The sequence below is a fragment of the Lutra lutra genome, chromosome 12 (assembly GCF_902655055.1).
Source record: "Lutra lutra chromosome 12, mLutLut1.2, whole genome shotgun sequence".
In the NCBI taxonomy this organism is placed as follows: Eukaryota; Metazoa; Chordata; class Mammalia; order Carnivora; family Mustelidae; genus Lutra; species Lutra lutra.
The window spans coordinates 48,156,738-48,183,848 of NC_062289.1; the positions used below are offsets into that span (position 1 = coordinate 48,156,738).

Here is a 27,111-nt window from a genome sequence, read left to right on the forward strand (position 1 = left end):
AACCACTCTGAGATCTTATTTCCTTGCCCATAAAATAATAACACAAAATGATCATAAAACCATATGTTTTATAAACACAAATTTTATGCACTCCATCTTAAAGAGCACCTATCACACTCTGTGGCATATACTCATGTTCATCTGTCGTTCCCACATCTGGATTTTAATCATCCCTGTAACCTCAGAGTAGGTGCTTAGTAAGTGTGGTTGAATTAAAATGAAATTAATAAGTGCGACACGTGAAATTGTAAAATGTTATGCAAATGTATTTAAAGTCACATCCAGAATGAGCTTCTTACCCAACTAAGTAATATACCCTCCACCAAAAAGTCTTGAGTTTATGATGTGAGATTTGTTTGCTTTATAATTTGATAAACATATTGTTTCCAAAGTGGCATTTTCTAATTCGCTTTTTCCGACTTTTTATTTTGCATCATTTTCAAACCTACAGGAGATCTCAAACAGCAGTACAATGAATTTCTATATACTTTTCATTAGATTCACCAAATGTTAGCGTTTTGTCACATTTGTATATTCTCTCATGCATGCTCTCTCTGTCTGCACACATGCGCGCGCGTGCGCTTTTTTTAGTTGTTGTTTTTGAAAGTAAGTTTCATATATCATTATGCTTCAACTCTAAATATTTCAGCAGGCATATCCCAAGAGCATGGGCTTTTCTACAGAAACTCAACATTTTGATACCTAAGAAATTTTACCATTCGAACAAAATCTTACCTAACACACTGTCCATATTCAAATTTCCTTGATTCTCCTAATAACGCCCACTGGATTCCAATCCAGGATGATGTTAAGCATTTACTTGTCAAGTCTTTTGTCTCCTATAACCTAGATCAGTCCCCCCATAATTTGTCTTTCCTGACACTGACATTCAGAAAATCCAGGTCCTTTCTATTACAGAATGTTCCACAATCTGAATTTGTCTGATTATTTTCTCATGATCTGATTCAGAATAAGCATTTTGGCGAGATTACTTCCTGTGTGACCCCTTCTTCTCATGGCATCATGCTGGGGGCAGGAGATGCCAGGTGGTCCCATAATCAGTGACACTATGTTTGATCCTATGCCCAAAAAGTTGCCCACCGGATTTCCCCATTATTAAGTTACCTTTTTACCTCGGTCATTAATTAGCAACCTGTGGAGAGGCACTCTGAGGCATTTATTTTCATTAACTAAATTATAAACATTTCCCCTATCCATGTAAAAATACAAATACAAATTATGAAAAATAAGTCCCTAAATACAGAATGAAACAATTAAACAACTTCTGTGCCTGGTGCCCATTTGAAAAGCTTACGAAGGAGCTAATTTTACAGCAAAAATTTTAATAGAGAAGGAAATATGCAGATCGAGTGAAATTAAACTCTATTTTAGTAACCTTGTTTGAAAACTTTTTACAAAATGAAATACAATCTCTATAAAACAATGAAGCCACAGTGATGAAAATACAGCTCAGCTGGGCTGAAAAAGGATCCTTTTAATCCTGGTCCAAAGAGCACATCTGCCCAATGGCATAGCTAAGACCCTTCTTTCTTGTAGGTTTATCACCCTCGGCTGAGAAACCCAGTCCCTGGCACCATCAAAAAGATTGTACAAAGCCACTTTGTCCCTCACTGTCTCTTATGGTCTCCCAGAAGTACCTGCTCATCTGTGAAGAGGGAAGGCAGATCATTCCAGAAACTTACAGGAAGGGACTCAAGAGGTCCCTAGGTCAACCTCTCACCCAGGTTAAGAACCTTCACCCAAGGGCGCCTGGGTGGCTCAGTGGGTTGAGCCGCTGCCTTCGGCTCAGGTCATGATCTCAGGGTCCTGGGATCGAGGCCCACATCGGGCTCTCTGCTCAGCAGGGAGCCTGCTTCTCTCTCTCTCTCTCTCTGCCTGCCTCTCCGTCTACTTGTGATCTCTCTCTGTCGAATAAATAAATAAAATCTTTAAAAAAAAAAACAAAACCTTCACCCAAGAATCTCTTTTTGAGAGGAAACCCACTGAATTGCTGAGGCATTCTGGACACTATGTTGCCTTGGTATTTAGTCAAAAACTTTCTCTCACAGGTTCACCTCCCCTGTCTCAGAGTAGTAGATTTCTAGTCTTCATTCCACCTGACAGCCTGCCCAGGATTTAAATACTAACACTACTCCCTAGGTTCTTTTTAAGGAATTAAGATTTAAGTCAGCAGGAGGTGAAGATTAGGGTAGAAAGTGGAAACAGGGGAGAATTAGAGTCTCTGGTTTTCTCACTAAAAATAACTACAAAAGGCTGAGAAATAAAACCTCTAAGGCCAAAATGAGTCTAAAGATTTGGATCACTCCAACAGCTTGGAAAATGACAAGCCCACTGTTTTTTTAAGATGGAAGATTTCAAGGAAAAACAACTGAAAGAGAAAAGATGAAACACTTGCATCTATATTTTATTATCGATGAATTAATTCTTAACTCTGGAGGAAAAATGATTAAGGACATAGAGCGTGGTTTTCAGTCCTTGTAGACTTCAATCATTATTCCCAAGTAGACTTAAAGTGCAAAATTTGAGACTAGCATATGTTACTCAAGAACATTTCATACACAATTAACAATTTACAAATAGATTTGGTGATGGTTTTTTTTAATTTTTTGGCATCTAAGTTTTTTTTTTTTTAAGATTTATTTATTTGACAGAGATCACAAGTAGGCAGAGAGGGAGGCAGAGAGAGAGGAAGGGAAGCAGGCTCCCTGCTGAGCAGAGAGCCCGATGCGGGACTCGATCCCAGGACCCTGAGATCATGACCTGAGCCAAAGGCAGAGGCTTAACCCACTGAGCCACCCAGGCGACCCTGGTGATGGTTTTAAAATAAGCTAAAGTCCACTGGAATCCAAGAACTCTGAGTCCAATTTCCTAATGACATCTTATATTTTATCCTACTCTGTGTGGTTGCTCTAACTGTCTGAGAATTTTTTTGTCTAGGCCCTGATCCTTCCCATAACACTTTTTCTCATTCACCCTTTTTTACTGATTCATAAGAAAATTGCCTATGACATTTGGTTCACTCGCTAAACTGAAAAGTCACCGAAGAATTTGTCTGACAAACCATACAGAACAAGAGAAATTATATAGTCATGTTCTTTTGAAGCAAAGGGGCTTCACTGACTCAACTTTAAGAACCAGCAACTAAGTTATCTAAATCCTCCTTGAATCTACCCAAAATTGGCTCGACTCAATGATTCCTAAAAATAGACTGATTTCTAGAAATGGTTCACACCAAGCTTCAATAAAATATTTCTCAGTGATGGTGATTGGTCCCAAGTCAGATTCCAAATGATGTGACTGCCATTTCTCTTTAATAAGACCACACTCTCCATAAGGTTCCAGACTCCTCTTCTTGACCAGTATCTTTCTACCAAAACAGTTGTAACATTTCTGGCCTGCATCCATGAGAGTCCTTTCCTGCTTTTAACTGGCATATCTATTTTCCTTTTTCTTCTCTTACCTCTTTCTTAAGTTCACCAACCCTGGCTAAGTCTGAGTTTTACCTAAGGCCAAAATAATCCTTTCGGCTATGTATCCAATGCCCTTACTAATGACAGGAGCTTCAGAGACCTTTTCAACAGCAGCTGTGCACATCTGTGGGACATAATGATGGTCACTTAAATTTTATTAATCAGCATATATAGACTTTTAATAATGAACTTTAAGCTTACGTGTTATTTCAGATCAGCTGGGCTGCATAAGAAATATTCTTGGAATTTATCCTTTGGCCAAAAGTGGTCTTGCCCTCCTGAACACTAAATCCTCTAGTGTAGTTCTCCAAGGGGGTGGTCCCATTTAAGGGTGTTTGGAAAATTTAAGGAGACATTTAATTGGTTGTCACAATAACACACCCAAATAAGGAGAGAAACTGTGCATCTGTAGCAGCATCATCTCCACCCTGAGAAAGCTCACAGCCAGCTCTGGGAAAGAAGCTGGTCTCCAATCTGCCATCTAGGGTATGCCTGGACAGGGCGCCATGACAGAGGTGACCGTCTTTTGTCTACCGGACTTTTGAGGGCCTGAATGCCCTTCCCACCTTATAAATCTTGCTGGTAACAGAATGCACTGCCCCACTTGAGCAGGTGAAAATGCCAGCTTCCTGGCTCCTGTGGCAGGTAAGGCAACAGGAGTCTGTGACCCGGGCTTGGAAAATGTGATCTCTCTTGGAAAAGACATTCCAAAATCTTGGAAGCAAGATTTTGCTTCCAGAGCAAGTGATGCAAAAAGACAGGAACCCAGACACTGAAGAATTCTCTCTAAGCAACAAAGCAGCAGCATGTGGCTCTTAGGGACAACAGCCAACCCAGGAGGGGTGTCCTGAGTCCAGAGTCCAGGCTCAGGGCTAACTCTGTCGCCAGTCAGTGGCAGTCAGCTGCAGCCATGTCCTTGCGGACCAGGCGATGGTTTGGACTGTGCACAACCTTTGCTTCCACCCATTTTCTGAGCCTGATTCTCCCTGTTCCTCGCACCCCCTCCCACTATCCCACCTCTGTCTCTTCCACCCTCAGAAGTGACTTTGTCTCTTTCACGGAGAAAATCAGAACTGCCAGGAAGGAACTGCCTACCTCTCCCTTTGCAGACCTAAGAGCCATTTGCAACTACCCATCCTCTCCTTCTTCCCCAAGGCTGGTAGAGTCAAAAGACGATCCCTTGATCCCTTCCTCGGTGCTCCGGGTCCCCTCCTGCCTTCTGTTGGACCCTCCCCATCAGCTTTGAAAATCCCTTCCAGCCAGGAGACAAGAAGAGCCTCTCAGCCCACCCAAACACCTCGCCCTGCAGACACACTTCTTCCAAGAGTTCGCACTAGCCTGTCCCCCAGTTCACCCAGGCTTTGGTTCTCAGCCTTCCCCCACCTTGTACCACACTCTCCTCACCTTACACCGTGACTCCTGATGTTTTTTTCTCGCCCAGACGTTCACAAAAGCTTCAGACCCACATGACTACTATCTGCTTCATCTCCACCCGAAACACCTCCCGCCCTTCTCAACTCGACAGGACCCTGGGAGGCCTCATCCCAGCCCCCGGAGCCTACTAACTCCTGTTTAATCCACGGGGCCCAGTGAAGCCTTCCCTCTGGTTAGTCCTGTGTATTCTGTGCTTTCTGGAGAGCCTTGCATTTCCTTTAAAACACTCTTCGCAGGATAATTACATAAATGTTCGTGGCTGGAGGGCTCACGGCCTCGTGGTTACGGACTGACTCTACTGTGCACTCATGACCAGCAACAGGAACCCTCTAGCTATGTGTGGCCGGAGGCCAGGACAGCCCCCGCACTGTGCCTGGATGTGGATGAGGCTGGGAGGGGGCCAAAACCTAAGGATTGCACTTACCTGGCATAAAACAGGACATCTCAAAGTCACTTTCACTGTGATGAAAAGGTGCCTCCGGGCTGAGCTCTCAGATCCAGATGTAAGATGATCTTTAGTGTCCCAAATGTTCCCCCTTAAGTCCCCTGCTCTTAGGGACCCCAGCAGGAACCATCATAGCCAGACAAACGTATGGAAAATAGTGAAGCCATAAGGTAGGCAGAGGCCTGGGTCTGCAGGGTCAGAGTAGAACAGGGTAAAGGGAGGTGGTGGGCAGCAGGTGCAGTGTAGACAGGTTCCACTCCTGATGGCTATCAGAAAAAGCGGGTTCTACGCATATCTCAGCATCTGCCCGAGTCAAGGCGACCTGGGGTGAGTTTCGAAATCCAGACCCAGGTAAGACACTGGCAAGAATGAGAAAGAGCAGGGATTCAAGGCTGCCCCAGACAGGAGGTGGAGTGGAACCGGCGGGGATGAGCAGGGTGACCAGACACGTCTACTCCGGCAGATAGGGGTTAAACCAAGAAACTGGAGGCAGTGGCCCCAAGCTAACAGGTTCCAGGTCGCTGTGGGGACAGCAACAGTCCACCCTGCTGGCAGGCAGAGAGGGGACTGTGGTGGGAGAGGAGGACACCTTCCATGCCTACAGGAACCCTCCCATTAAACACCATCTGCCACCTTTCAGGAATAAGGTCTGGGTCTAAAGACAGTAGATAAGACGAGCAGCTAGGCATTCTGGAAAGGTGGGCCTGGGGTTGGAGGACAGGAGGAGCCTCAAATTCCATCATCCAACCTCCATACAATGACCCACCCCCTCTCCTACTTCCCTTGGACCCATTTCTACCCTCCCCCATTTTCTTACTTCCTGGTCTTCCTTTCCGAACGAAGCCTCTCCCCAGGGCAGGACCCCTTTTGTCCTCGTATCCCAAAAGCTACACAGAAAGGGCGGATTATACCGTAATGTTGATATCATTCCCTCCTGCAAATGTGGCATATGATAGCTCACACAGCTTCACAAGGTACTAAATGGGTTTTTAAGACACAGCTCAGGAAGTCCTCTCTATAACATTTTTCTTTGCATACACCTATATATGACTTCTCCCAAGGCAATATTCCATTAAGTAAACCAATGTGAAAGGTCATCTCACTAATGACCATACAAATACCAACTCCATCATGGTCAGAAGCAAGAAAATGGATACACATATGGTATCAATGAACTTCCCCAACCTAAAGTGCATGAATATGGAAGACATCAAACCAGATGTTACAGCACATTTATATAAAGTGTATGTACATATTTATATAAACATAAATTCATACTTATGTACACACAGTCATACTCATTAGAATGGATTCTGTGTCTTATTAGGATAGACGGGCTGCATTTGTATCTCATTCATGCTGCATGTCTACTGACGGTGGGCTCGGCTATGCACCCCCCTAACACAGTGACACAAACCGATGGAACCCCTACTCATAGGAAACATCACTGAGGCAGGAAGGGAATATGGTGCCTCATATACCAAATCAGGTCCCAGGGCAGGGCTTTCCTTCAAAAACATGGCCAAGTGCAGCCCTATTTTGAGCCTGGAGAGTGAAGAACCTAGAATCCTATTGTGCTAGAAATGCAGAAGGGCTGATGCTCAGAGGACCCCATTTCATCCCAGTGTGGCCCCACTGACCCTGCCAAGTTGGAAATCAATGGTAGAAGCTGAAATTTCAGAGGAGCTGACTTCTCTTTTTTTTCCACCCACACTACCCATGGTGGGCACAGAACACAACTAAGGCAGAGAGAAGATGTGTTCGACTCTGCACACTCAACCAAGCTAGGGAACAGGAGGACCCTGCAGCGCTCCCAAACTAGGGGTGCATCTGAAGCAGCTGGGAAGTAGGCTGAAAAGCAGATTCCCAGGCCACAAGTCTAGAAATTTAAGTTCAATAATGAGGCCTAGAAACAGGGACAACTAAATTTGCAGACCTTAAAGCAACATGAAAACACAGGAACCTTTGTAGAAGACACACTTTTTCCTTCCCTTTCATAGTTTCTTTCTTGGCCAATCATGATGTTTTTTTAATTTGCTACTTAATGTTGTAGTCCCCTGGGCTAGAGGATTCTATGTGGGTGAGTACAGACCCTCCTGGGCACCGGGGGATTTCGCCATGCCCCCAGCTGCGTACATGCCAGGACCTTCCTCCCTCAAGCTGCTGGGTTGATACTGTAAGGGCCTATTTAGCCAGAGTGGTCCCACCTTGGTTGAACAGCCATTTTGTTGTTTATGCAGTAAAACGTAAACTGACCCTGGCCCCCTCCCCCGGGAACTTACTTAAAAGCAAGTCTGGGAAACTAGTCGCAGGTAACAAAGCCCAAATACAAGGGTGGGTCAGGCCAGGTAGAGACATCCAATCAGTGGGGGGGCAGGGGGGGCGGCAGCGCATACTGTCTCCCTAGCTACCAAGGAATATGGGCCCCGCCTTGTGGGTGCCAATTCTGACCAAGGTGATAGGCTAGTTCAAATATCTACTAGGGTAAATTGTAATTCAATAGGTCACTTATATGTGACCTAGCATGACTGTGCAGCTTTCTCTGTGTGTTACAATTGCATCAGCCACCTGTGTGTGGCCAGGCCCAACCACATGGCCTTTGCCCTTAAAAGCTAGTCTGTAAAGCAGAGAGAGGTCGCCCTCTCTGTAAGAAGTGTGGCCCGGAACGGTCAGTTTGATTCTCGATGCTTGGCACGAAATAAAGCTTTGCTTGACCTTCGCTTTGTATCAGTCTCGCTCCTTTAATCACGGGCCCATTATTGGGGAACCAATTACTGGGGGACCCAACAATACAACATGCCACACTCGGCCCTGGCTGGGGGTGAGAGGTCCGTCTCCCCTTCTTATGGCTCCACCCCCTCAACCCACCCAGACAGGCTGCTCCTGAGGGATCAGAATCTCCAACCGAATCATGCTTGGTATCTGGATACGGGATGAGTAAAGAGGCTCGTTCTTGTCAAGTTGCCCGTCGCTCCACTGGCTTGAGATGGGGTGGCCCTGCCGTGCCCCCCTGCCCCCGGCACTGTGTGTGTGCACCTAAACTCCCATGCACCTGCTCTCAGAGCCCAGCCAGGGACCAAGGGTGGTAGGGTGGAGGCAGGGCGGAAGGGGAGGATGGATTAATTGATTTACCAGGGCTTAGGGGAGAGATGGCCGAGAACCTGTCCAGAGAGGAGGACGACTCATGAGGGAGCATATGCTCCACTGTCCTATTGGACTTTGATTACAAAACACAAACTCAAACATAACATTATTAAGGCTTTCACAATGGCACTGAGCCCCAGTCATGGGTCCCCCTTCTGAGCACAGGGATTCAAGGACTAACTTTGGGAAACACTGGCCAAAAGACAGTTGCCTCCAGGAGAAGAAGGTCATCAAGAAAGGTCCCAACAGCAATGCATAGAAGAGAAAGGTAGAAAGCCAGCACCACTCCAGGCAAGCAGACCCTCCGTGTTCTAGAATTTGACATCCAGGTCCCGACCACAGACTACAAGTCTCAGATAACTGGTAAGAAAAGTGAGACTCTAATATCCAGACAGATGATCATGATGGACTGGTAGGGATGACCAACCATCTGGGTTTGTCTGGGACTGTCCTTCAGTTTCTCTCCATCTGTATCTCTACCCTCACTTCCTGCTGGCTCCAGTTTGAGTCCATCCTACTCAAGGCCAAGGAGCCTCTTGGCTGGTCCTGCAGATACTACATCCATGGCGGCTATATTTATCAGGCTGCACACTGGTTCTTTACTCATGCATCTGACTCCCCGAGAAGAACGTGAAGTCTTGGAAGACAAGCAGGGAGCCTATGGTATTGCCATTTATGTATTTGGTCCCGTCCCATTTCTGGCAGACAGCTCCTAAAACCCTGGGAATGTCCTAAATGATAAGAGTGCCAAATGTGAGGTGAACCATGAGAGACTATGGACTCTGAAAAACGATCTGAGAATTTTGAAGGGGTGGGGGGTGGGAGGTTGGGGGCACCAGGTGGTGGGTATTGTAGAGGGCACGGATTGCATGGAGCACTGGGTGTGGTGCAAAAATAATGAATACTGTTATGCTGAAAAAAATAAAAAAAAATTAAAAAAAAAAAAAACTTAAAAGAGTGCCAAATGTGCCTTTTGTTATATTAATGAGGTTTCTCAGGGGGGTGCCCAAGCAACCCACCCCAGTGATTACAGGGCTGGAACTTTCAGTCCCACCCGCTGACCCTCCTAGAGGGAAAAGGGGCTGGAGGTTGAATCAATCACCAATGGCCAATGATTTAATCAATCACGCCTGTGTAATAGAGCTTCCGTAAAAACCCAAAAGGACAGAGTTCAGAGAGCTTCAGCGTCGGGGTCACGTGAGCATCTGGGGAGAGTGAAGCACCCCAAGAGGGCAGAGCAACTCCAAGTCCTTTCCCACACAGCTGGTCCAAGGCATCTCTTTCATCCTGAGTTGCATCCTTTTATAATAAACTGGTCATCTAGTAAATAAAATGTTTCTCTGAGTTCTGTGAGCCGATCTGGCAAATTAGCCAAACCCGAAGAGGGCCCTGCAGGGACTTCTGCTCTATCACTGGGTAGGTCAGAAGCGTAGGGGACAAGCCTGATGAGGCGCTGGGGTCTGAAGTGGGGGTGGGGCAGAGTCTGGCAGGACTGAGCCCTTAATCTGTGGGACCTGATGCTGTTTCCGGGTAGACTATGTCAAAACTGAGTTGAACTGTAGACACCCACCTTGTGTCCAAGAGTTGCTTGGGTGTGTGGGGGGAACCGCACACACTGGAACCAGCGTCAGAATCAGAGATCCCATCACAAATGCCCAGGAAGGGGAAAGGGGATGGAGAGGCCCCAGCTGCTTAGATATGATACAGGGGCCTGAGGGCAGTGGGGTTCCAAGCCAGCCCAACGCCAGCCAAGTGCAGCTCACCGAGCTGGAAACCCCAGGCTCCTTTGCTCCGCTCCCCGGGCTGTGGCTTAGTCCCAGAATCCAAAGTTCTGTCCCTGCTGGGACTAGTGCCCTGAGAGTGAGGAAATGCAGGGTCAAGAAACAGAAAAAACCGGCAAGTGGTTGCAGCAGCGAGTGAAAGGACAAAAAAGGTGCCACCTTCAAGAAGGATCGGTTGAGTAGAATCACTAAGATAATAGTAAGAAGGAGAAGGAAGAGGAAAAACTAGCATTTACTGAGGATTTAGATGTGCTTATATGTCTCAGTAGCCTTTACTATAACCCTGGCCTATCGGTACTAATATTATCTCTGCTTCATAGCTGCAGAAACCGAAGTTTGGAGAACACGCAGAACATGTCTATAGTCACACAGCAAGTAAGTGACGAGCCACACCTGTCTGATTCCAAAACCTGGACTTACATGCAATTGGTGACCTGCTGCTGGGGACAGCTCAGGGCGCCAGAGGGCTAAAGCCAGGGGGCTTGGTCCTTTCTTTGAGAACGCTCTCCTCCTTGGTGGTTCTCTCCCTGCCAGAAGTTCCTGCACAGCTGCTTTTCCAGCCCCTGTGTGTATCTCGCTCCAGAAAGCCAGAAATGAGAGGAGTATAAAGAGTTACCTGGCTGCCAGATGCTTTGCCCCCATCTCTGGGTCAGTGTGTCCCTGGCATTGTGACCCTCTGGGAGGTTTGGCCCGCTCCTCCCAGACTTCATCTTCATCTTCTCCACCACCCGCCCTGCTTCCAGCTCCGTCCTCGCCTTGCTCTTGGCCTCCCAGGGAGACCTGATGATGACCAGGGTGTCCTCCAGCCCCCTGCTGCTCTGAGTGTGGCCCACGGGCCAGCCACTGGGACATCATTGCTGGAGAGCATCTCAGAAATGCAGAACCTAAGGGCATGCCTGCAACCTTCTGAGTCAGGAACGTTATTTGAATAGATGACTCAGATGTCCATTAAAACTTGAGAAGCACTGGCCCCGCCCATAATATATATCCTTTCTCCCATCATAAGCGCGTTGCCAGCGTTCCTGTTCCTCCTATGGAAACCTGATCGCAAGTAAATTTTAAGTCCGTGTTTATTAACTCTCTCAACATCAGTCTTTTAACAGCTTCATCCCCAGCTAAAGGAATTCCAGTCTTGCTGGACAGTCTGCTCTACATTCTGGAATGACACATCAATGGCGGCCAAACCATCTCTACAGAAAGCCAATGAACTATATATTTTTTCCTTGCCATGATTACGGACCAGTTTGAGGAGCAAAATAAGTATGTTCAAGAAGCCAAATTACCATCTATTTGTGCAAGCCTATCTTCTATGGGATAACATGTTGAGTAAGAAATTTCAGCATAGATCACACGCTATTATGCCCCACATGTTCTCCAAAGTAAGAAATAACTCTTAACAAGAACAGAAATAATGGCCAGGAACGTGGGTGGCAAGGGGTCTTTGGAAAGAATGCCTTGAGGAGACATTATGAGTCATGGTCTGACTGCTTAGGATGAATCCCTATGTATTTAGAAATGAACCCAGTCTCTGCTATCAACACACCCATTATTTTCCTACTGTCACTGGAAACATTTAGGAGCAAAAAAAAAAAAAAAAAAAAAAAAAAAAAAAATCCGGGAGTGAAAGAATAAAATAGCTAGTGAGACCTTATAATTAAAAGGTATATTTGCCCTAAGGCGCAGGGGAGGAAATCAGTACTAAAAGGAAATAGCTGAGCGAGAGCAGACTCTTTGTCCATTATGTATTATAAAAGGGAAATTATAATCTGGCATGCTCTCCACGGGCCTTGGTGCTTGTTCATTCTGCCTGATGTTGCGTATTGCTGGAATGCTTCACTTAGAAAGAAACAAAATTCAAAAATCCAGCCCCACCAGCTTACAAAGCTTGAATGGTTTCTACAGAATTGCAGTGTACTTCCTGAAATGACTCAAAGATATCATTTAGCACTGTAAGAAACATTTCTATATGAACACAGAAATGTTTCAGGCTTTGGAGAATCATTAAGGAAGGTGAAATAGGTCTTGACGGTTCATTCTAAGTGGCAACCAAACATATGACTAGACTGAAAACAGGTTTTATTTTACTGTTCCATTAATATATTGCTTGTACTCATCTACAGCCTTTTTGTTTAAGAAAAAAAAAAAGGGTGGAGGTATGCTTGAGTGGCTCAGTGGGGTTAGGCATCTGACCCTTGATTTCGGCTCGGGTCATGATCTCAGGGTTGTGACATCGAGCCCCGAGTCAGGTGGCACAATCATTGTGGAGTCTGGTTGAAATTCTCTCTCTCTCAAATAAATAAAATGATAGATAGATAAACTCTCTTTTAAAAAGAAAAAAGAAAAAAAAGGTCGGGAGGGTTATAAAGTTCTAATTCCTAAAGGATGTAAAGAAATTAATAAAAATGAAAAACAAACATAAAGGACTAAAAGGAAAAGTATTGTTAGGGATGAACTGTTAAGCCCATAATCAACATGACACTCAAAATGCAGGTCATTACGTTCCACGTGCTTGCACAGCACAGCCAGAGAAATTTGCCTCTACTAGCCAATGTAAAGAAGGAAACCGGACCCCAGAGTCCATATGCTCAATCTCAACACCTTGAGATCACGGCCTGAGCAGAAATCAAGAGTCAGCAGGCTCAGGGAGCAGCAGTGGGGGAGCCGCCCAGGCTGAAAATGAGCAGGATTTCAGGGATGGGGATGTGAACGGGTGGTGGTCCTGTGTCACCGTGGGGACCGTGGGGGTGGGGAGGCACACATGGATGGGAAGAGATGGACAAAGCAGGCAGGAAAGCAGCGTCTGGGACTGAGTGGCTGGCTGGCCGGGACAGTAAGGAAAGGAGTTTAGACGGGGCATGTGCAAAGCCATAGCAACCCCACTAACCAGCCGGGGCAACCGGGGCAAGCCGGGGCAACCTGGGTTGTCGGACCCACCTGTCCTAAACACCAGGGTGTTCAGGTCCAGTCCTGCCCAGGCCTGAGCGGCTGTGAAGGAGATGCCCTCACCCTGAAATGCAGGAATTTGCAAAAGTGCTGCCCTCCACCCTGTCTCCCTGCCCTCACTCCCCAGGCCATGATGACATGCTAGAAACATGCCCTCCAGCTCATCTCTGCCGGTCACGTTCTCAGCCCCTGCTAGCTGCCCCAGGGCTCAGCCACCTGCACCCTCAGGCAGAGACTCCAACCTGAATTCCTTCCCCAGCTGGAGATTCAGATCTCAGATCTCTCCCAGGAAAGCAAGGGGGGGGGCTCTCCCAGCCCCCAGGCTCCCTGGCCCGGGCCGGCCCCCTCCATCTCTCCCGGAGCTCAGGACACTGTGTGTTTGTTACAGGCCCTGTGGGAGGGATGAGGAACGAGAGTCTGGGAGCTAGGACCAGGGAGAGGCAGTGGAGAGAACCAAATGTTCCGCTCCGGTTATTCTATGAGGTAGAGAAACAACAAAGGTTAAACATACCATCTCATTGCTCAGGGTGCTCGAAACCTATGGAACAGGGCATGTCACGCAGAATGTACTGAGTCAGGAACTCCTCACCTGCAGAAGGGCTACTGGGGTGTTTTGAGAATCAAAGAGAAGTGCAAGCAGCCCAGGGGCTGTTGAGTCAGAGAGACACGAGCCTGAAGCATCCTTGTCCACAGGCTACTCGGCCAAGAAATCCACCTGTGTAAGCGCAGTGGGAACTGAAGGACCCCTGGGACCTGGGGAAAGTGGGCCGGGCCCTCGGGTCTGGAGGGCACTGCCTCCATCCTGGGGAGGTACGCCATCCACACTGCCTGCACCAGGAGGCCAACCGTGGGTCTGGCTGTGGCCAGGCAGACAGCCTGCTCTTGGTGGAGCTAAGCCTCCTTAAGGAGCCCTGACCTTCCCAACCGGCTCTACAGGGCATCACTCTGGGGCTGGGTGGGGACAGCCAGGGACACACACGCACAGCACCCCTCCTGAAGGCTGGCAGTGTCCACAGAAGAGGTACTGGTTTGATCATAATTAAGCTTTTCTCTAAAGGAAAGAAACACAACGGGAGAATGTAAAGTGAAAAACCAAAAGTGAGGCAAAACATGGAAAGTGGAAAAAGGAAAGAAGGGGCTTCGGGAAGACAAGAGTAAAGGAAGGTTGTTTGGTTGCATGGGGCGGGGGACAGGCTCCACAGTCCCTGGGAGGAGGAGGGAATTGGGGGCTCTACAGGACTAGAAGACAGCTGACAGAGGAGAGGGGGCATCGGGCCCAAGGACTCCCCAGAGACATTGTATTTAACTCGAGATTTCATTGGAACCATAGTGAAGAATTTGTGAAATTCAGTTTTTCCTTAAATATGCTTGCCAATAATAGTAATAGGACAACTGCCATGATTTAAAGCCAAAATACGCCTGAAATCACAGAAGTTTCACAAGGGAAGAAACATAAAATAGTTTTCAAGATTAGCTAAGGAATAAAATAGGCTCTTTAAAAAAAATCAATTTCCATTACTGGGCATTTTTCTGATTCTGTTCGCTTTTAAAGATCTCTGGCAGGCCGACCTCACTCGGGATGAAGTGGTCAGAAGTTTTGTATTGGGGGATAGAAGGCATCAAGAAAATGCCCAGTAAGCTTTCCCATCAATACCTCAAATCTCACCAGGAATAACTGTTCCTTTCGTCTTCCCTATACCAACTTTTCTTTTTTTCCCAAAAAGGAAGTATCTTCTCAATTAACTCTATTATCTTTATGTACGAGCTCACTAAAAAAAAAAAAAATACAGACATAATAACTAACATGGCCTGAGCTCTTACAGCATGGGAGGCATAATTCTAAAAGTTTTCTTCTAGGGGCGCCTGAGTGGCTCAGTTGGTGAAACATCTTCCTTCAGCTCAGGTCATGATCCCAGGGTCCTGGGATGGAGCCGGAATTGGGCTCCCTGTTCAGCAGGGAGTTTGCTTCTCCCTCTCTCTCTCTGCCTGTTGCTGCTCCTGCTTGTGCTCTCTCTCTTAAATAGATAAAAATCTTTTTTAAAAAATAAAAGTTTTTTCTATATTACCTTCTTAATTCCTCCCAACAACCCTACAAGAGTGGTACTACATTCATTCCCAAATTTCAAAGGAAGAAACTGCCCTGGTGACATTAACTAGGGGGTCCAGGGTCATGCAGCTTGAAAGGCGTGAAGCCAGATTCATACCTAAGAAATAATCCAGAACATGAATATGTACTACACTGCAAATGGGACTTACAGAGGAAAGTCAAAATCACCAATAATCCCACCATCCAGAGAAGAGCATTCTTCGTATTTTAGATTCTTTTTTTACTTTTTTCTGTGCTTATATACACAAAGCAAATGAAGTCATACCCTACGATACACCCAGCTGACATAATAGTTTGATTTCTCCTCTTCACAACTTAGCACAGACACAGCTAGTGTCCATAAAGTGTCCATAGTGTCCATAAAGATCCTGTCAGCGGCATCATTCTGATGGCTGACGATCCATTGCAGGAAGCAGTCCCCTTTTATCGGATGTGAGATGGTTTCCCAGCTATGTTATATGAACAATGCTCCCAAGAATACCCTTGCTCAAATATTTTGAGCATTTATCTCATTGTTTCCTTAGGATAAATTCCTAGCAGTAGTTCCATGACAAAAATAGACAGGGATTTTTTTTCAACGCAAACATTCTTGGATGGTAGAACATCAGCAAAGAGTTTCCAGAACTTGACTGTGAACATATTTACATACTTCACTCGCTCAGAAGAGATAAAGCAGTGTAAGCTTTTTGGAAGTGCAGAAAAGGAGGGAAGCAAGGGTGTCAATAATGATTTCTCTAAGTAATAATAATAAGCATATTCCACGTTGGTCTCATGCTTTGCCAGGGTCAAAGTACGTTCACGTACAGCATTCACAGGTGTCTCTAGCCATAGGCTGCGAGAACTCCCCACACTCGGGGGAAAGGGCCTGATTTCCTGGACATTATTTTATCTAATAGTGCTTAAATATCTTGGAACCTATATACTTAGATACGTTATCAATGCTATTTGAGATAGTGATTCAGAGAGTCAAACAAAGTTGGCATCTCAGAGATTCCCGTCTGTTGCTCTGGGTCGACTCAACTTCCTTGAGTTTTTCACATGTAAAGTGAAAATTCCAGATTGCCAGCCTCTTCCTAATGTATAAACTCCTTAAAAGGCACTTCAAAGGAAATTAACATGTTTAGGTTACTAGGCAATTAACATGTGTAGGCTAGGGGCACCTGGGTGGCTCAGTGGGTTAAGCCTCTGCCTTCAGCTCAGGTCATGATCTCAGGGTTCTTGGATCAAGCCTTGCATCGGGCTCTCTGCTCAGCAGGGAGCCTGTTTCACGCCCCCTCTGCCTGCTGCTCTGCCCTACTTGTGATCTCTCCCTCTGTCAAATAAATAAATAAAATCTTTTTAAAAAAATGTGTAGGCTACTACATAAAGAATAAACAATTATCATAAAGAATAAAATTGCATTCCCCCATAGCCCAGGAGATTTTGTTGGTCCCTTTTCTACCCACTAACAAATGATTTGTTTTCAAAGGTTGAGTCTCATGATTGTATGTGTCTGTTAATAGAATATTTACAAATTACAGATTTGTTCTGAGTAAGATCTATATCTTCTAATGATGTTACAGCTATAGAACACTTAAATGGTATTGCAAGGAGACCCAAATGTCATAAGTGGAACCAACCATCTAGTTAATTACAGAGCCAAGGCTGGTCTACCCTGTCCTAGAGATTTGGTCTCACAGCAACATACTTCCACTAGTACCATACCCTGGGAAGTTCGGACTGACCCTGAATCATCCTTGTTTCATTCTACAGTCACTCAATATATTTATTGAGCATCTGCTATGTGCTGAAAACTGTGCAAGATGCTGGGAGCAGGATACCACATAGTGAACAAAATAAGACATGGACCCTTTCTGAAGCTTATGGTCTAGGCAATTCCTGGAATCTAAAGTTTGGGCCAAATCTAAGAGTCATCCACTTTTTGGATGGAACTATATCCACCCACGGACCCAACTGAGTCAGACTTTTAGGGACATGCTCTGCACGGCGTCCCTAGAACCAATTTAATCTCCAAAGCACCTTAGCCCAAGAAGAGACAGAAATCAGCCCAGGCCTTCCTCCCATCCGAGTCAGAACTGAAAAAGGCTATAAAGAATGTTTTGGATTCATCTGCCAAAGTCTCATAAAAGTTAAAAAGAAGGCTGGGGTGCGGGAGGATCCTAGGCCTTTTACATACTAAATTCGCTCTCAGATGGTTGGATACTGTATTTACCTCTGGCTGCTGCGGAATTCACCAAATACGCTGAGTTCATGAAAAATGAAGTAAAGTGATGGTATATTTCTGTGTGACCTATTTTTTCTTTAAAAGTTATAATGCTGTTTCCTTTGTTACTCTTAACCTGAGAGCATTAGAACCATTTCCTGAATTTTCTACTTACTGTATTCTATATAAGTTTTTCCTAGTGTTTACTTGTGTGTATATCTGTAGGGTGCTCAGAGTCTCTGTCTAAACCCCCTTTCTTCCGTGTCTTCGTTTGTCTCTAAATCCAGCTCTGAAACAAAGACTGGGTGTGGGTAGCTCGTAAGGGCATAGATCTCAAGAAGCATAAATGGGAAGCGAGGAGACCACAGAGGAGGGAAAAAGCCAGTGGCTGATATGTTAATGGCAGGTTCTTACCACAGCCAACTGGGGCTCAATTCTGGTGGAGACATTCTAAAGAATTGTTCCTTGGAGAGGCAGGGAAATGGAGAATTTCCATCAATTTCTATTCCTCCTGGGTTGAGGGATGCCCTGGGCACATTAAATCCTGTATGTCCCAAATGGTCTATAAAGCAGGCTCGGAAGCTGAACTCATTATATTCAGCCAGATGAGATGAAAGTTTCCTATAAAGCATCGTGTTCTGATTCTAAAACTGATGAATATTGAATGAAATTGAACAGCCTGAGAAAATACCACTGTGTCCAGTGAGTCACTAAAACTTCCTCTATTTGTCGCCTTGTAAGGGGGAACACTGTCCTTCAGGACCGAGTCCTGAAAGTGATGCTTTTATTTGCCAAACTGAGTTGTCCGAGAAAAACCACCATGCAAACCACTGACTAGTCCAAAAGCAGACAGAGAAAAGTGACAACAAAAGCTGTCAAACAGACTACAGCTCATCAAATTCAAATGTCAGTTCTCAGCAGCTGGAAAAAAAAGTGACATGCTATTAAGTTTAGGGCCTATAGTGTACATCCCAACCATACTTCCAAAAAAAAAAAAAAAAATTTCACACTTCCCTATATGTAAGGTCTGTAGTTCACTATTCAGTTATGAAATCTAACCTTTCAGTGACAGTTTTGTGGCTAATTCCAGCAAAAAGAAGAAAATACAGATCCTGCTCAGAGGGCATATACTATAAATCTTACAAGACCAAACCTATTTGTTAGAGCACATGGTGCTATGACTCCAGTAGGAAAGGAACATCTTCAGTCTGACATCATTGATGTTGCTCTTCCTGTTTCTGGGCTTTTTAATACTCTATAGCACCGCATACAGTGTTTTCTAGAGGAGCAGAGTAATGAGTCTCTTAATAATGAGTATTTATTGATATTCACTTTATTTTACTAAATAAAAAATTATTTCAAAACCACTGGCCTAAAGAGGTTTAAAAATGAAGCAGTTCACTCATTCAAACCTCAGAGCAATCCTATAGGGCAAGTATAATTATTATCTTCCTTTTAAAGGAGGAAACTGTGGCACAGAGCACTCAAGCATGTTGCTCAGGGTCACACAGTGAGTAAGCAGTGCACCAGGGCACAAACCAGTGTGGGCCGACTCCAGGATCCACCATCAACCCCCACTCAGAGCAGCCTCCCCAGTCGGTCAGGTACTGAGTGAACACAACCTTCATGCAGAAGGAGGCATGGCTAATGTCTGTCAGCAACCAGCAAGTTACTAAATTGTTCCCACGTTGGTAGTTTTTTTAATTCAACCGTCTTAGAGATTTTTCAGTATAACAAAAGGGTCCTTTTAAAAGGTAGGGTTTTTTTTTTTTAATAGCTTTGAGGAGTAAAGGTAAATCCAGCAGACATTGGGATTTGATGGGTTAAAATTCCCAGCTATCTACAGAAATCTTCAGTTAAATAACTGGTATAGGGGCACCTGGGTGGCTCAGTGGTTTGAGCCTCTGCCTTTCGCTCAGGTCATGATCTGAGTGTCCTAGCATCAATTCCCGCATCGGGCTCTCTGCTCAGCAGGGAGCCTGCTTCCCTCTCTCTCTCTGCGTGCCTCTCTGCCTACTTGTGATCTCTGTCAAATAAATAAATAAAATCTTTTAAGAAAAATAACTGGTATAATAGGTAAATTCTGGTCACTATAGGCAAAATCTCTAATGAGTTAATGACAGAGGTGAGTTATTAGCAGGATAAGACTAATTCAGAGTTGAAATTGGACTCATAGAGTCTTTCAAGCCATGAAAGATCTTCCTGAATTATCTCAGATGAAAATTGTCGGTGAGAATATTCTTAGGAGAGGGGTAATTTCAAATAACATATAATTTGAAGAGGTGGACAGCTGCTCTATCACCAAAGTATCCCTAACCAAAATGAAGATAACACACTCCTTTGAAGAAATCTCAGTATCATTTGATTTCCAGTCTGTGGGCTGCATTTTCTTTTTGATTGCTTTCAAGCGATACTGTCTTTGGAGAAATTTTTTTCTTTCTTTTCAATTGAATTATAGTTAACATACAACATTGTATCAGTTTCAGGTGTACAATATAGTGGTTCAACAATTCAATGCATGACTCAGTGCTCATCACAGTAAGTGTACTCTTAACCCAGTCCATCTATTTTACCCATCCCTCCTCCCACCTCCCCTCTGGCAACTATCAGTGCAGTCCCTCCAGTTAAAAGTGTGTTTTTTGGTTTGTCTCTTTTTTTCTTTGTTCATTAGTTTTGTTTCTTAAACTCCACATATGAGTAACACCATACAGTACTGTCCTCCTCTGACTTACTGCACTTAGCCCAATACATTCTAACTCCACCCATGTTCTTGCAAATGGCAAGATACCATCCTTTTTATGGCTGAAAAATATTCCATTGTATATATACAGCATCTTCTTTATTCAATCATGGATCAGTGGACACTTAGGTTGCTTCCATAATTTGACTATTGTAAATAATGGAGCACTGCGGGGCGCCTGGGTGGCTCAGTGGGTTAAGCAACTGCCTTCAGCTCAGGTCATGATCCTGGAGTCCCAGGATCGAGTTCCACATCAGGCTCCCTGCTCGGCGGGAAGTCTGCTTCTCCCTCTGACCTCTCCCCTCTCATGGCCTCTCTCTTTCAAATAAATAAATAAAATCTTTAAAATAAATAAATAATGCTATAATAAACCTAGCAGTGCATATGGGTTTTCAAGTTAGTGTTTTCATTTTCTTTGGGTAAATGGCCAGAAGTGAAATTACCAGATTATATGGTAATTCTATTTTTTTATTTCTTGAGGAACCTCCATACTGTTTTCCAAAGTGGCTCTTCCAGTCTGCATTCCCACCAACAGTGCAAGAGGGTTCCTGCAGCCCCATCCACCAAGAAAAGCCTCTCGAGGACAGCAACCTGCACATCAATGCGACCTCAGCCCCGGCAAACGGGCTGAGGGCAGGCATCTGGTCAAACGGTATTTCCTGTATGAACCATACTGTATGCACCACTATGGCCAGCAGAAAGACTGGCTTAAACATCAGTATTAATACTCTTACCAGTATCTGTGTTAATGTTGCTGTGGATCTCCTATTATGAATCAGTTACCAGTCTTTTCTTTACCTGACATTCAGCAGTTCTTCCCCCCATTTCTTCTCTCCTCATTGCTTTGAAACTCTTCAGATTAGATTTCTGTACTCCAAGCTTCATTTCCGTTCCCATTCTCTCTTAACCTCCCTGCAGTCAGGCTTTCAATCCTGTCTCATCAAAGCCACCAGGGACCTCCACATTAGCAAATCCAATGGCAAATTATCAGTCATTACCTGTCCTGTGTTACTTGACACAGCATTTGACACAGTCACTCTCTCTCTCTCTCTCTTTTTTTTTTCCTTGAAACACTCTCTTTCCATAAACTCTTTGTTGATATGTATCTCTCCTGAGGTGTATCTCACACACCATTCAATTCACTCATCTAAATGTATAGTCCAAAGGCATTTGGTATGTTCACAAAATTGTCCAATCAATCACGCTCAGTTTTCATCTGTCTCCCCCAAAACAAGGCGTACCTCCCAGGAGACATTCCTCAATTCCCTCCAAAACCCCCAGCCCTACGCAACCACTAAGCTATGATTGTTCTGCAACTAAAGAGTTGCCTGTCTGTACATTTCCTACATGTGGAATCATATGATGCATGCTCTTTTGTGACTGGCTTCTTTCAAGCATCACGTTTTTAAGGTTTACCCATGTCATCGCATTAATCAGAAATTCACTCCTTTTTATTGTTGGATAATATTCCATTGTGTAGATATGGATATTTGGTGTATTTATTCATCAACTGATGGACAATTTGCATTGCCCCACTTTTTGGCTATTACAAAGAATGATATAATGAACATTAATGAACAAGGTTTTCTGTGTATGTATGTTTCCATTTTTCTTGAAAATATAACTAGGAGTGGAATTGCTGGGTAAGATGGTAAACCTTTTTTTTTTTAAATCATTTTATTTATTTATTTAAGAGAGTGAGAGAGCACGTGTACATGCATATAAAAGCTGGGGGAGGGGCAGAGAGGGAGAAGCGGGTTCCCTGTTAAGCAGGGAGCCTGAGGAGCAGCTCAGTCCCAGGACCCTGGAATCATGACCTGAGCCCAAGGCAGATGCTTAATTGACTGAGCCATCCAGAAAGTACCAAACCGTTTTCCAAACCAGCTATGCCACTTTACTTTGGTACTAACAATGTATTAGCGTTCCAATCTCTCCAGAGCCTCACCAATACTTTATTACCTCTTTCTTTGATTACAGCCACCCAACTGAGTGTGAAGTAGTCTCTCATTGTGGTTTTTTTTTAATCTTTTTTTAAATTTATTTTCAGCATAACAGTATTCATTGTTTTTGTACCACACCCAGGGCTCCATGCAATCCGTGCCCTATCTAATACCCATCACCTGGTTCCCCCAACCTCCCACCCCCCCAACTCTTCAAACCCTTCAGATTGTTTTTCAGAGTCCATAGTCTCTCATTGTTCACCTCCCCTTCCAATTTCCCTCAACTCCCTTCTCCTAACTCCCCATGTCCTCCATGCTATTTGTTATGCTCCACAAATAAGTGAAACCATATGATAATTGACTCTCTCTGCTTGACTTATTTCATTCAGCATAATCTCTTCCAGACACAAAAAGATGGAAGACCATTCCATGCTCTTGGATCGGAAGAATAAACATTGTTAAAATGTCTATACTGCCTAGAGCAATCTATACTTTTAATGCCATTCCAATCAAAATTCCACCGGTATTCTTCAAAGAGCTGAAGCAAATAATCCAAAAATTTGTATGGAACCAGAAGAGACCCTGAATCGCTAAGGAAATGTTGAAAAACAAAAATAAAACTGGGGGCATCACATTATCTGATTTCAAGCTTTACTACAAAGCTGTGATCACCAAGACAGCATGGTACTGGCATAAAAACAGACACATAGACCAGTGGAACAGAGTAGAGAGCCCAGATATGGACCCTCAACTCTATGGTCAGTTAATCTTCGACAAAACAGGAAAAAATATACAGTGGAAAAAAGACAGTCTCTTCAATAAATGGTGCTGGGAAAACTGGGCAGCTATATGTAGAAGAATGAAACTCGACCATTCTCTTACACCGTACACAAAGATAAACTCAAAATGGATAAAAGATCTTGTTGTGGTTTTAACTTTTCCCTGATGGCTAATGATACTGAGCATCTTTTCATATGCTTATTGGCCATTCGTGTATCTTTAGAAAACTGTCGGGGCGCCTGGGTGGCTCAGTGGGTTAGAAAACTGCCTATTCAGATCTTTTGCCCGTTTTTTTTTAAATTGGGCTCTTGGTCTTCATATTATAGAGCTGGAAGACTGCCTCCCTTTTGATATACTTTCTTCGCCTAGCTTTAGGACACCACACTCTTGTAGTTATCTTCTTCCCATCTGTCATTCCACACCAGTCTTCTTTACTGGTTCCTTTTCTTTTCCAGGACTTCTTAATATTGGAGAGCCTATGGCTCAGCACTAGATCCTCTTCTCTTCTCACTCTCATGCAGTCTCGTGGGTTAACACAATCTACATGCCACTGATTTCCAAATGTCTATTTCAGCAGGAGCTTCACCTGCATTAGGTAGCTTTGGCCAATGCACTGGGAAAGCACTCTCTGCCCTGAAGGTCCAGTGTGTCTCAACCCCTACTAGGTGTCACTGGATCAGGAGAAGTTCATTCTGGCTCCAGAGTCAGCAGCACAAATGAGAACCAAGCAGGAGCCCAGGGACCAGATGAACACAGCAGACTACATAATATGCACCAGCAGACAACCAAATATTCATTGGAATCAAAGGCTGCAAAAGCAAGCCAAAACCCACGTATTATACCTAAACAGAGTGACATATGCTAAGCTGGGAGATTTAAATAGGATTTAGAGTCACCTAATATAATATCTAAAATGTCTAGAACACAACTGGAAATCACTCATCATACCAAAAATCAGAGGAAAATAACAATGCGAATGAGAAAGGACAATCAACAGACCCCAAAAAAAGGTGATGAAACAGAGAATAGAATTATCTGACAAAACCCTTAAAGTATCAAAATGCTTCAGTGAGTAAGTACAAATATTCTTGAAGTAAATTAAAATATAAAAAATCTCAGCCAAGGAATAGAAGATATTAAAAAAAAAACCCAAGTGGCAATTATAGGAATTATAATAACTGAAAAAATACAATAACTAAAATTAAAAACTCACTAAATGGGCTAGACAGGAGAACATGAAAGAGAAAGGAATCAGGGAAATTCTTTTTTTTTTTTTTTGAATCAGGGAATTTCAAAATGGAACAATACAATTACCTAATCTGAAAAAGAGAGAAAAGCAACTGAAAAAAATAAATGAACAGAGCCTCAGGGACCTGTGGAACAATAATAAAAGATCTAACAATATCATCAATATCCCAAAGAAAGAGAACTTGAACTCATGGAAACAGAGGGTAGAATGGTATTTACCAGGGGCTAGGGAGTGGGAGAAATCAGGAGATGCTGCTCAAAGGATACGAGCTTTCAGCTATAAGATAAATAAGTTCTGGATTTCTAATGTACAACATGGTATCTATAGTTAATAGTACTGGATTATATGCCTGAAATTTACTAAGAGACAAGATCTCAAGTGGTCTCACCACACACTCACAAAAAAAGTACGTGAGGTGATGAATATGTGAATTAACCTCCTCATGGTGATCATTTCACAAAGTATATGCTTATCGAATCATCACATTATACACTTTAAAACAGAAAATTTTACTTGTCAATGATACCTCAATAAAGCTAGAAAAGGAAGGAAGGATGTTTGTTTGAAAATATCCCAAAGATAATGAAAGGTATAAATATACAGATCCAAGAAGCTGAGAGATCCTGAATATAATTCCTAAAGAAATCTTTAACAAGCCTCTCCTCCAGCCCAGCCAGCTTCCCAGATTCATATCTCCCAGTGTCTAGTCCATACTTCCAATGCGATGTCCAAACAGTCTTTCAGTGCTTGCATGTCCACATTAACTGCCCCTGTCCCCCAGAGTCTCCAACATCTCTGCAAACAACAGTTCCAGTTGCTCAGATCAAAAGTCGTGGGAATCATCCCAGAACCCTCTCTTCTCACACTTCACCTTCAATCCACTAGGAAATCATGGCACCTCTAGTCTCAGAATAGATCTGGGACACACCCCTTCCACTGCCCCTACTTGCATCTTTCTCTTGGATTACAGTGACAGTCACCTAACTGGCTTCTACACTTGCTCCTTGATAATTATCAACAAAATAGACAGAGAAATCTTTTTTAAATTTAAATCAGATTAGATCATTCTTCTGCTTGAAACTCTGTAATGACTCATCTCTCATTGGAGCCCATGTCCTTATCATGGCCTAGGAGCCCTACTTGATCTGGCCCTGTCTGTTCTCTCTCTGGCCTTTTTTCTCACCACTGCCCTCTCCCTGACTCTGGTCTAAGCACGCTGGCCTCCATGCAGCTCCTTATACCTTCCAGACAAGCTCCCACCTTAGAAAGGCTTTGCAGGGTGTTCCCTTTGTCTGGGTGACTGAAATCTGCATAATGATGCCTTCACCTGTTTCTCGTCTTTGTCCATTAAGCTCTCTCCTGATGGTCCTGCCTAAAACTGCAAACGCTTCTTGTCCTGGCCTCATGATCCTCTTACCCTGATCTACTTTTTTATGTTTTTCATAGCTGTTATCAGCTTCTAACGTATTATATTTAGTGATATATATTTTTGTTGGCTGTCTCCCATGAGGGAAGGACTCTCCATGTCTTCGTTCTTTTATGTAATGCAAATACCAAGAACAGTGCCTGACGTATAGAATAGGCAATAAATAAGTACTTGTTGAAAGAACAGGGTGAAACAGATAGGAGGCACTCCCTAGTCTGAAAGAGGAAAGAAGGTGCATTCATTTTTCTATTGCTGCTTAACAAATGAAAATAAATTTAGTGGCTTAAGACAAAGCCATTTATGATCTTTCAGTCCTATATTTCAGGAGTCTGGGCATGGTGGCTGCAATCAGGCATTTGCCAGATTGCCTAGAAAGACCCATTTCCAAGTTTGTTGTAGGTTGTAGGACTGAGGTTCCTGCTTTTTTTCCCAGCTGTTCGCTGAGGCTGTTCTCTGCTTCTAGAAACCATTCTTAGGTCCTTGCCATGTGGCCATCTCCAAAGATAGTTTATAACATGGCAGTTTTCCCCTTCAAGTTCAGCAGGAAATTTGATCATGCTTCAGATCTCTTCCTTTAGGTAGGGCCCAGTCCCTTTTAAGAGTTCCCCAAATTAGGGAGGAATCCTCCAAGATAATATCTCTTTTGATCAACTGACTTGGGACCTTAAACACAAGCCCTTCATTTTTGTCACATAATGCCTCCTTACCAAGGGAGTGACTTCCCTCATAGTCCTGACACACTGGAAATAGAGGGGATCACACTGGGCATGAACACCAAGAGGAAGACATCCTAGGGGCCCTCTTAGCATACCACAGGAAGACAGGTCTGAAGTTGTGTTTTCTTGTGCACCAGCTGACCAAACAAAGTGAAAAACTAGTAGTCAGTGGTCATAGGATCAGGATTTCTGGGAAAGAGAATGCTATAAAAATATCTTAGTCATCCCCATGTTCATAACAGCATTACTCACAAGAGCCAAAACATGGAAGCAACTCAAGTGTCCCTTAACAGATGACTGGATAAATAAATGTGAGACATACATACAATGGAATATTATTCAGCCTTAAAAAGGAAGCAAATTCAGACACACACTGCTGACACAGACGAACCCAGAGACAGTAGCCTAGGTGAAGTAAGCCAGTCACAAAGGACGGATACTGTAGAATTCTACCTCTGTGAGGTGACTGGGGTTGACCAATCCACAGAGACAGTAGAATGGTGGTAGCCTGGGGCTGGGCACAGAGTGCCAGTTTTGTAAGACAAGAAAGAATGCTGGTGACTGGTTGCACACAATGTGAACTTGAGGCTACTGAACCATACGGTTAAACTCATCTAAGATGGGGAGGGCCTGCATGGCTCAGTTGGTTAAGCATCCAACTCTTGATTTCAGTTCAGACCACGATTTCAGGGTCATGGGATCAAGCCCTAAG

General features: G+C 44.1%; 1 protein-coding gene across 2 annotated transcripts in view; it reads right to left on the reverse strand.

Annotated features, from left to right (window-relative positions):
* Positions 1-27,111, reverse strand: part of LAMA3 (laminin subunit alpha 3) — a 262,818-nt gene that overhangs the window by 207,470 nt on the left and 28,237 nt on the right. The gene's annotated exons all lie outside the window — the stretch shown is intronic.